Source organism: Thermobia domestica, chromosome 12, assembly GCF_964235325.1.
Source record: "Thermobia domestica chromosome 12, izTheDome1.hap1.1, whole genome shotgun sequence".
Classification (NCBI taxonomy): Eukaryota; Metazoa; Arthropoda; class Insecta; order Zygentoma; family Lepismatidae; genus Thermobia; species Thermobia domestica.
Genome location: NC_137465.1, coordinates 21,355,417 through 21,367,514, shown reverse-complemented (window position 1 = coordinate 21,367,514; position 12,098 = coordinate 21,355,417).

Below are 12,098 nucleotides of genomic sequence, written 5' to 3'. Positions count from 1 at the left end.
TGTCATTGTTTATATATATTTGTCATTGATTTCTCTAAACAAGTCGGAGTTTTATTACTCAACAAACACTTGTTTTTCATTCTTCTTCCCTCTCTCCGCCTAGAGATTTAGAACTACTTAGCAATATACCTAGTTATCGATTCAGAAAGAATTTTATTGTCGCTCCTGTCACGGTCGCCTTTGCTTCATTTAATTATTTTAATTTTCACATTTCATTGCAACAATGAAACATTTCTGATACTAATGTAGTAAACTGTTCGGTTCTTCAAGCTGGAGAGATTGATTTTGTTTAGTAAAAGAAGCAAATAGGATGCTGCTATCTAATTAGCTTGAAAACTCTCAAAAGCAATCATGATTCATGTGGGTGTACGGAGAGATATGAAATGTTTGTAAGGACTATGATCTGCCGAAAGTACTGAAACTTGGGACAATATTAGCTTACACAAACACAACCAACCCACAATCCAACAATGGTGCATCCAGTTCCAGCGCCTCAGCTAGCTGGGATGTCATCGATGATGACTTATTTCAATTCAACTGATAATATGGCTGCTGACTTTCACAAATCACATTGATGGATTTTATTGTAATTTAAAGTCATGTATGTTGCTTGTTAGTCTTAAGCGAATAAAATTCAACATTTCAAACTTTACTATAACTCACAATCTTACACAAGAAAGGGAGTTAAAATCTGCAATATGGGTTATACGTTAGCAGTTCAAAACTCTAGCTATTTTTTAAGTAAAAAAGCTTATTTTTGAAGTCCATTTAGCCTATTTTCTTCAGAGGTTGTTAGCAACACTGATCACGAACTAACTTGAAGCCAGTCAGGTCAGTCCATCTACGTCCTCGTTACGGTGCGACAAATCCTATGCAATTCCAACCTCGATCGGCATCATCGGTGGTGGGCGGTCTAAAGGCTGAGTAAAGTACGAACCTAAATCCAAATTATGAGGAGAACATGACGCGCATAGAAGGTGTCTGTACAGTTTATCGAGCGCTCTTTTCTGTTGTTTCCGTTGTTATTTTGTACATTTTTCTTTATTTTTCTTTTTTCTTTTTTATGAATGTTATAGGAATCTTTAAATCGTGTAAAGTAAAACCACAGAGTAAAGAATAAGACTAATCCAGACAGTCGAACATCTACACCATTTAATAAGAGATTTTTTTGCGATCATCGAACAACAGATGGCTCTAGTAGTCTCTGAAGCACTATTCCAGGAATTTCGGTTTCGGTGTTCGGTCCCAGGGCTTGCTGCTTGTTTCTTGGTTGAAAACGTTAAGTTCTGTGATCTCGGCCTTATTCAAAAGCATTTTGTGTCAACACAATGCAAAATTTCCGTTTTAGTATGCTATATTCTATATTACTCATTGATTTCGTCATACAACGTCTGGGACACAAATTTTGCGTTATGGGATTATCTATTCTCCTCAAATTTTTGCTTACCACGAAAATTTCGTAAAACATAAATTGCGTTGCGGTAAGCATATTGTGCAAAAACCTTTACTGAGCGAGGTCCAGTGTCGCCAACTCTGAATTATTGGCACCGTCCCATAAATTGCGTCCACGAGACTCGGGTTCGATTCCCGGCGGGAGTTCTCGTTTCCTACCCCACATTAAGTTTTAGATCTACGTCTCATATGGCATCGCTAGTAAAAGGACGCCAAGCTTAAATCCAATTAATGGTGGCTCGGTGGTAGAACTCCTACCGCTGGTGCGTTGGGTCCCTGGTTCCATCCCCAGTCAAATAAGTTTGTTGTGAACAACACCTCGTCCTTGTGTTTTTTTAGGTATTTCCCTTTCCTCCAACATCTTCATTCCACTAATTATTCCATCATTACTCACTTGCCTTGATCATCAGTCTCCCTTAGCCTACAGGGCATAAACGTGCAACGTTAAACTGAAATATTTTATTTGATTCCGTTTTCAAATTCAATCAACCAAATTGTCCCCAGTCCGAGCCTAAACCAGCGATGAAAAACATCCATGCGTTTCTTGTTTCTGAACATTTTTCTTATTGCTGGAAATACATTGATCTAGGGGGCTTGAGAATACTGCTGGAGGGGAATACACTGGGACTGAAATCAGCTTTACCTCTCCATTCCCCAACTTTAGAGCCTTCAGTGAAAAAATCGCTTAGAAGTCATTGTTCTACGACTTCCCGATCGCCTTCCTCTAGATCCGCCACTAGTTTAACATCTGATGATGTGTGAGACTCATCATCGCGGTGGCTCATTGGTAGAGCGTTCACCTCTAGTACATGGAGTCCTTGGTTCGATCCCAGATCGCGCGAAGTGAGCTTGGTGGTAGGCAAAAACCGTTGGGTGCGTGGGTTTTCTCGGGGTTCTCCCGTTTTCTCCTACTTTCTTCATTCCATCATTTCCTTCGCTTATCATCATCACCTCCATAACCGGCTACAAAAGAATACATATCATACAAATGAAATATTGCATCGCAAATTGCGATATACTTTTGATTATAATAAAAAGCAGTATATGATTGGCTTTCCTTGAAGGCAGAACTGTTTTCTTGCGTCGTTACATATGTTCTACTAGTAAACGTTCAGTGATAAATATTCCCCCGCTCGAAAACTCAACCTTTTTTCCTTTGTACTGTATATAAGGTCTCAATAATACAAACCAATTCACTATGGAGTACACACCATACTACTGGAGACTGATCATAGGATTGGCGGCAAATATACCTTGTGCTCTTTGGCATTGTATTATATCTGGAAATAAAGTGCCTTAATTAGATTTTGAGATGCAAGATCCCATCTTAAGTTTCGGGAAAAAAAAATCACTAGCAAAAGCATGGGAATTTAGTAGTTCTACCATCTTTCCTGTTCTATCATTTCATAGTTGTTTCAAGCTCTGGTAAGAAGTTGGTAAGGAATGCATCTAGTTGTTACATAATATTGTTCCAGAAATATACTTTTTGCTAAGCCCTCATGTTTTCCATTGAAACTAGAGAGAAGAATAAGAACTTTTAGAAGAATGAAAATGAACTTAATGCAAATATCATTTGAATATAATATTCGTTAGCAAATTAACATTTGTGTGCAATTAACTTATTGTGTTCTTGTCGCGAAAATGAAAGTTCATTTCTGTATAATTCTATCTCTCAGTTTTGGACTCAACACTTATTAGAAAATTCAATATGGACTTATTAAAACCACTTGCCAGTTTAGACAGTCTATAAGATACAGTTAGCACTTAAATAAATAAATAAAATGCACTACTTTTTCGTTGCTTTGTTTTTCATCATCATTATTGATTCTTGTTCCCTATCCACATGAATGAGTAAAATATATTATAATAACAATATTTTACTTCACTGCCAAAAATGCGATACGAAACTTACAAAACGTGGTGCAAATTTACCTTTGTTTAGCACCGAAACCAAAACCAAAACGCTGATATATCTCTAAATATATGATAAACTTACATCAAACTAAATATTGCCTACATGGTCGACCATAGCTTTCTATAGGTTATAATTTTCATCAGCTTTATTTAATATGCCTGGAAAAGAGTACCGAAAATAAACAAGTGGACAGTAAAAATTTGGCAACGAGCCTGTAGTGTGGTCATGTAATCCAGAGTTGTTTCAGATTAGATAGTGGGTGAAGAAAACCTGTTTTGTGCACAGGTGGTCTTGGATCCGTGCACCTTCTAATACCATTTGACACAAATTGGGACAAAATAAAGCCCACTCACTTTCTTAACATGGGTGTCGCAGTGCTGAATATCAAAATGAGAATAATAAAATAAAATTTCAATAAGAAAAAAAGTAAATTATTATTATTATTATTATTATTATTATTATTATTATTATTATTATTATTATTATTATTATTTTGACCTGAAAGAGAAATAAAATGATTATGTACGCTGATGTGTTGTGTGGATCGATGATGTGAATCGAATGTGTTGTGTGGATTTATGAATGAACAAATTTATTCAACAAATGAATAACAACGGAATAACTACTAGGAGGTTCCACAAATAAGGTGAGGTCCCGAAAATATATGTTCATTAACAAATGATTTGCGGGCTCACCACCCTCTTCCGGTGTGATTTTTATCCGAATTTTGTCCACTCATATCCCGTTCAACGTGGTTTACTGCTCATTTTACCCCAAATGCTAAGAACCACAAGTAACTCAAACGATTAGGAGAACATGACATGTATAGAAGGTATCTGCACAGTTTCTCGAGCACTCTCTTCTGTTGTTTTCGTTTATAATTTGTTTCCTTTATTTCTTTTTCCTATTTTTTCGTGAGAAGATTACATTGGTTATTATTATTAAGACCATAGTGTAAAGTAAAGCAACGGAGAAAAGAATAGTCTAATTTAAACAGCCAAACATTTACGCTATTTAAGTAAAGATTTCTCTCTGATAGTCTCTGAAACTGTGAAGCACTATTCACGATTTTATGTTTCAGGGCTTGCTTCCTTGCTTCCTCATTGGTTCATAACACGGGCCTCATTCCGTAGCGCTTTCTGTGAACGTATCGCAAATTTGTTAATTAGATTTCGATATTACATTTCCGATTCCGATACAGATTTTGCGATGCACTATCATTCAAATTTTGCGTTATGGAATCATGTATTCTCCGCTTTATATATATATATATATATATATATATATATATATATATATATATATATATATATATATATATATATATATATATATATATATATATATATATATATATATAAACTTAACACCACATGTTTGTAACACATTTTCGCGAAGACTGGTAAGAAATGAGACCAAGTCCCGCCAACTCTAAAAAAACAAAATTATCTTCACTCATGAGGGAGAGGACAAAAGGGGTCAGCTATACAAATATATCTGTCAAACATTTTCCATAAATTTATTCTTTCCGTGCAAAGAACAGGGATTTCAGTTAGTCTATTAATAAAAAATTAACAGCAAAGATTTCAAAAGTTCGTTAACTGCTTCATAACAAGAACGGTTGCACAAAATCGAGACATGACAATTTTCGTAATGAGTTTCGAGACAAGGTAGAGCTCTTCCAATAGGAACGTATTTTTCGAGATAAGACGAGAAATCACTAACACATTTTTTAAAGCCTATTTACACCTAAGGTGTGATATAAGCTCGTTAATAGGTTTACGTCTTTCTTGGCCCACTCTGACCTCGGATTCTCGGTTATTTTATTCCGGAAGGTAGGGGAGCTTTTACTATTCTCATTTATTTATAAGGTAACCAAGAAAGTTCTGTCGCTTTTTCACCTACTTCCTTCGAACATCGATATGTCACCTAAGATGTACCTCAAGATAAAAAGAAATTAGTCCCCATCAGCATTGACGACCTTCTGCCAACGTTCTGGAAGGCCATGGAATCCATCGCCCTAAAACTTGGTGGGCCGTAAAGCAAAGAAGATATCAAGTGCATTTTGCACCTCTACTAGGGATTTGAATTGGCATCCATCCTTTAAGGTGATTGTCGAAGGAATGGAACAGGTAATAATCGGACGGTGCAATATCCGGGGAGTGGGGCTTAGCGTTGTCCGTAACAGGATTCTGATTACGATTCTGAAGTGCTGGCTCCAGAGTTTTGAGTTTTTTTTTTTTTTTTTTTTTTTTTAACACGGCTCAACTGCTGACAGTACACAGTTGTACTGATGCTCTGACCAGTTGGTAGCTGTTTCCGATCCACGATGCCGCGAGCGGTCCGCCAAACACACAGGAGAACCTTCTTCTGGTGCAGTGCTGGTTTCGACTGTTTTAAAACCGGTTCAAGCGATTCTAACCAATGATGACGGTGCCGTGGAGCTTCGTACAGAATCCACTTCTCATCACATGTCAACACTCTGTCCAGAAATGATTCCTTCCTCAGATGAAACAGCAAAGAAACAGAAGTGTCTGCTCGCGCTGTCTTCTGACTCGGAGTCAAATCATGTGGGATCCATCGACTCAACTTGTAGTGCTTGGAGTTGAGTTGATGGAGGTGCTGCCGAATGGTTTCTCCACTCACACTGAATTGTAATTCCAGTTCCTAACATGCCTGGCCACTGATCGCCTCAATTGCTTCCTGCAGTTTTTCATTTTGTACATGTGTTGGTCTTCCGGCACGTGGTGCGTCTTCGGTTGTTTCGTCACCGTCCTTAAACTTGTTAAACCATCGCTGCACTGTCCGCGTAGTCACGACACCCACCAAAGGCCTGGCATATCTTCCGCCCCGCTGTAGTAGCGTTTGACCCCAGTTTTAACTTGTACAGCTTACATGTCCTTATGACGCTCTGTGGGGATCTCATGTTAACTCTGTCCTTACACAAGTTCACGGTGTAACTGAACTGCCACAATCAGGTAGTATGTTGGATATACCCACACCAACAACTGATCTTCGCCTTATCTCCATTCTCATTCACCTTACGGTGTGAGGGGCCAATTGAATACAGACCCCCCACAAAAAGCGACAAAACTATCTTGGTTAAGTTTATATTTTGAATCATTGAATATACTAAATGAATGGAATTTTGTACAGGGAACATCTAATGAAAAACAAACTACAAATATATAGAATATTATTCACATAGATGGGCACGAGACGAGACTCGCTTTGTGTAATGCGACTGAGGCAAGCAAAAAATCATGTTTTTAATTAGCCTAGTTAGTCATAAGTTTGAGCTATGCCGGTATCTCATTAACCATATAGTGTACTGTCTGGCTTATTAACTATGCTACGTACTATCTGTCTTATTATCCATACTGTGTACTGTCTGTCGTATTAACCATACTGTGTACTTACAACAGTACGTTGTATATTTGTGTATTTTTACTACTTGTAAATCCTTATTTTATTTGGGCGTAAGATATTTTAAAATATGTACTAGGCTGATTATCTAATTCGAAGAAGAAAAAGAAAAAGAAATATGTTAATTATAATATCGATATAAAAAGATGCTCATATGTTTTATATGTTTTAAATAATAGGATTTTGGAATGTCGTTGTCAGGAGAGGACAACATATATAAATAAACGGATTTTTATTCAACGGAGTTTGACATTTTAATGGCTCAATAATCTTAAAAGGAACCGTTCTATACTTTTGTCTTATAAATAATACTGTGTACTGTGCGTCTTATTAACTATAGTGTATAATGACTGTCTTATTAACCATATTGTGTATTGCCTTGTTAGTATCATAATGAAAAACTTGATAAGGGCATAGTTGAATACAGGGGCGGATCCAGGACCGACTTCTGGGGGGGGGCGGTGGGTTGTCATACTGCTACTTTCAAGGGTTTTGAACTTTGGGATGGGTTTTATTTATATATATAAAATAAGAAAGTTTTCTCTCCTGGGGGGGGGGCGATCGCCCCGATTGCCCCCCTGGATCCGCCCCTGGTTGAATATCAGTTTCATCTTAAAAGGAGAGGTGGTTATCAAACAGAATCATTTTTTAAGTTTTACATAAGAATTCGTTTTCGTTTATTTTTTCTCGAAAACTACGCATGAGGATTCACATTCACCCATATCATTGTCTTCAACTCGATGAGGTATATCTGTTAGAAAATGTCTTATCTTTGGACAAGAGATTTATCCCTTATATGTAACTCCCACTATATTATTAGAAATATAGAAAAAGTTCGAACAAAAGAAAAAATCAAAGATGGAATACATACCAATCAACACTATTGTGCTGCCAAAATATCTTGAGCCGTGGCAAAAATGCGAACTAAAGCTCACACCCTCACACGCCCACGCGTTGAGCCAATAGGGGTTCAGCTGTTGCTAAGCGAGAGAAAGCGAGTAGAATTCCTTCAGCCGATACCAGCGCTTGAAACGGAAGACTAGGGATCAAGTCAATGAGGTATATCTTTAGCTAAAATTGCTAAGTATTATAAATCATCATTCGCTGTTTTCGAGAAAATCGAGATTATTTGTAAACTTTAACAATTAGCACTGTCACAGCGAAAACCAGGCGAAGAACTTTGGTTTGTTACAGTGTTACACAGTGTAAACGTTGAAGGTGAAATTTTTTTACGGTTCTACAATGCATTTCCACTCGATCTTGTTTTCCCAAACAAAAACTTTTGTGTTGTCATAACAATCGATTTTTATTCTATTTAATACTTATTTTTCTGCTAATCGTTTTGAAAAACACCTCTCGAAAGGACGAAAAACGAAAAATTTTTCGATAAACGGAAAACGAAAACAGAAAATGTTTTGGAGAAACGGAATTTTTTTTTCGAAAAGACGAAAAGTCGAAAAATTATATTTTAGAAAGTAGACACATTTTTTTTTAAAAAAAAGGAAAATTCGAAAAATTAAATTTTTGAAAATAGAAAAATATTTTTGGAAAAGGCCATCCCAAGACGTGATATTTCCCCCAACTAATATTGAAACCAGAAATAGATTTCTACTACTTTCGGTTACAGTAGAAAGATTATAGTAGTGATGGAATATATATTCTTGAGGCTTAATTAATTTGCAGAAACCGCATCTGCCCCCCTCAAGTAGTTGTTGAGATTTTGAGTCCCCCGGATGGACACACAGAAAGAGAGGATAAATATATATATAAATGAGTTTTTGATAAGCCAAACTTCTTAAATTCCTAACAATGTTCTGTATAATATTGTAGAATTAAGCGTTTATTGGTTTAATAGATTCTACAGAACTGGCCCCAGTACTTGGTCTGTGCCATGTAACGTTATACTAGACCTGTTCCTGGTCCTTTGATACGCACGAGTGCACGCAGTGTAGTTGGTGGCGTAGAGTGTCAAGGTACCGCACAGGTGAGATGATTTACCTCCTGTCGCGTTATCTCTTCCGAGTGAGAAATTGGTGATTATTTATGGGCAGGTGAAAACATCTTTTCAAAAGAAAATTATTATGAACAACCCCCGTTTAGAAAGAGGCGGAGAGAATGGTTGAATTCATTAAACTAGCGTATTATGTACCGAGTTAATTCTTTACTCGACAAAATATTTCGTTGAAAAGAAAGTGAATCGAGAAAATGTTTAGAAAAACTAACCATAACAAATCCTTGATCTGTCCCTTTACCTGTAATTAGTGACTATTTATTATGGTAAAGAAAACGTGTAGCTTATGACGTCATCACATATATGGGTCACGTGCCACTCATATACAGGTAAAAGAACTCTCAAGTCACATGCTAACATTGAATACGGTTTTTGTAACTAAATGTGATTGTAACTCAAAATACATGTCCTTGTTGTATTATATGTTCTACTTTTAGCTAAGAATATTCCAAAAATAACAATTACTACTTTTACGTTTGTGAAGAAATACCTTTTTATTATGATTATTCACAAAGTCGTTGCTTTGGTTAAATTCAACGAAAAATTCGCAAAGAGCTGTTTGAATCTTCTATCATGTTATTGATGCCTGGTGCTCGGAGCATTTGTTTTCCCGCCAAACCAGCGCCATTGCCGTGGATTTCCGGAACTTATCGAACGCATCGTCCTGAATATCTACTCGCCAAAAATGGTAGCGTTTTTTGTGTCGTTGTTACTACTAGCACGAGTAATATCGACCATAGTGAGAATATTAAATACCCTAAAGTTTGCTCATTTTCCAAATTACACGTAGAAATTCCTTTGTTACACATCATAACTTCTATTTAAGTCACAAAAGAAACAAGTTCGTCCACGTTTACGATTAGTTTATTTAACCATTTTTCACCTCAATCATGGATAAACAAATTTTGTTTGTGTTAACCACCTCCTCCCCCATGTTTTCTCTGTTGTTCATTGTTGTTTTTGCTTCGTTTTTTAAATCAAAATTTTTTATACATTGCATTCCTCAATTTCCCATTTAACATCATCAACTCCACTTGGCAACAAGAGAACATAACTCAGCAGAAGCAGACGATGATAGATGGCTCTCGCAGCGCTATCCCCAGAGGAATTACATAGTGACGTCGGCCATGAGATGAAATTTTGTATTTCAAATATTATAAGAGTTATTTAAAATTGACGCATTAATTTGTTTCATTAGGCGTAAATAATAATGACAGAAAATATTTCCACTAAGTAAAATTCAATGTAACATAATATTTCTGTATCAGGAACATTTAAGAGGCCCCATCACAGCGAAATTAAAATACTGCTAATTTTACAGCAATAATATGTGTGGTATCTTCAAATAGATAAAAAGAGATGAAAGATAATCGAAAAGTGGAACAAGAGCTCGCTGGACAATATTATTTTACATGAAATACCGTTATCACGACTCATTTCTCTGTTCTCGATTTCCAGCGATTTGGAAAATAGGTATTTGTTTCCTACAACGGTACCTCATGCAAAATAATATTGTCTAGTGCGCCTATTCCACATTTCAATTATCTTTTATCTAATTGAAGATATCATACTTACTAGAAAATTAGCGGTATTTTAATTTTGCAGTGATTAGGCCTCCTAAGAGCAAAATTTTTCGATTCTAATTTCAATGGATCTTCTGCAGAATCGTTCTGACGTGTGATTAGTGTCATACTAAAGAGTTCGACTAACATGTTTCCTGCAATAGTCAGGTCTTTAGTATAACGCTAATCAGACGTAAAAACGACTCTGTATAAGGCGGAATATTTCTTGCCTTGTCTATAATCTAGAAGCTAGGATGGTACTAGATTTCTGAATACCTCGAACATAAAGGGATGTTTTAGCAGTTTCTTGAAAAAAATTTTCTATTAATACTCAGCATGTGTGCAGGCCACAAGGTAAAATAAATAAATAAATAAATCTTCTTCGTTCACCTCAATCATAGGTTGATGGGCAACATGGAAATATTAAAACTTTTCTCTCCCTTGGGAGAGTTATTTTATGATTTGATAAGGCTTCTTCTTCGTAACTGCATCTAGATATTATACATCCTTGGTCTTTCTCTTCCTGGTTTTCGTTCTGCCTTTCCTTCTATCAGCACGTTGATCCAATCGGAAAAAAAATCTTTGAGTTTTACGTCCCACGGTTATGCCGGCTAGGCTAAAGGAGACGGTGATGATGAGTAATGGATGAAATGGTGGAATGAAGAAAGTGGGAGGAAACGGGAGAACCCCGAGAAAACCCACGCACATGGTGTTTGTCCACCACAAAGTTCACTTGGCGGGGGCTGGGATCGAACCCGGGACCCCAAGCACCAGAGGTTGATCCAATCGGAGTTCCGAATAAGATGGCCAAGTATGCTGTTTCTTCTTTTTCCTATTATCTTCATGATCTATCATATTTCATTAGCTTCCTTTAGTACATCTTCATTCCTTTTCCTTTCGGTCCATGATATGCGCAGCACTCTGCGCCAACACCATATTTCAAATTTGTGCCGGATTTATAAACCGCAAGATCCCGTGGTGCGGGGTAGCCCGGACCCTAAGAGGCCCAAGGGCTTTTAAAGGTACCCCTGTTGTCTGTAAGTACTAATATTTAAAACACTTGAAAAAGAATATTTTCACAATAGTTTATCTACTTGAACACGATAGTTTAATTATAAAGTCTGAAGATTTTATTGCTTATTTGCTGAAGCAAGAGAATCCAACTGATAAAGGTCATTATGAAAATGTTAATTTATCTGACAATATTAAGCATTTCATTGTGAAGTCTGGATCCTGTCAACCAAATGGTAAATTTCCCAAAAATGAGAAGAATAGGGGATTTCCCTCTGCAGACAGTCATTGCAGGTAAAATGGCTGAATTATTCAAAGAAACTGAATTGTGCATATTGCTTGCCATGTTGGTTATCCTCTGGTATCGAAAATAAAAGTGGGTGGGCAACAGGGATCAGAGACTGGCAAGGATTATCAAATAATAATTATTATTATTATTATAAAGCACAACAAATCTCAAAATCACATTTCAGCATATTTGGTTTTTGATAAATGGGAAATGGATTAAACCATAGATGATTCACTGGAAAGTCAAAGGAAATTTGAAGCAAAGTTTTGGGCCCAGGTTCTGGAGAAATTTTTCAATATTACATTCACATTAGCAAAAGACACATTAGACTTACACGCAGTAAAGACCATGGTGGAAGCTACGATGGAAATTGTTTGTCTCTCGTACAGTTGTCATCTAAATATAATCCTACAATGGCATTGGTAATCAGTC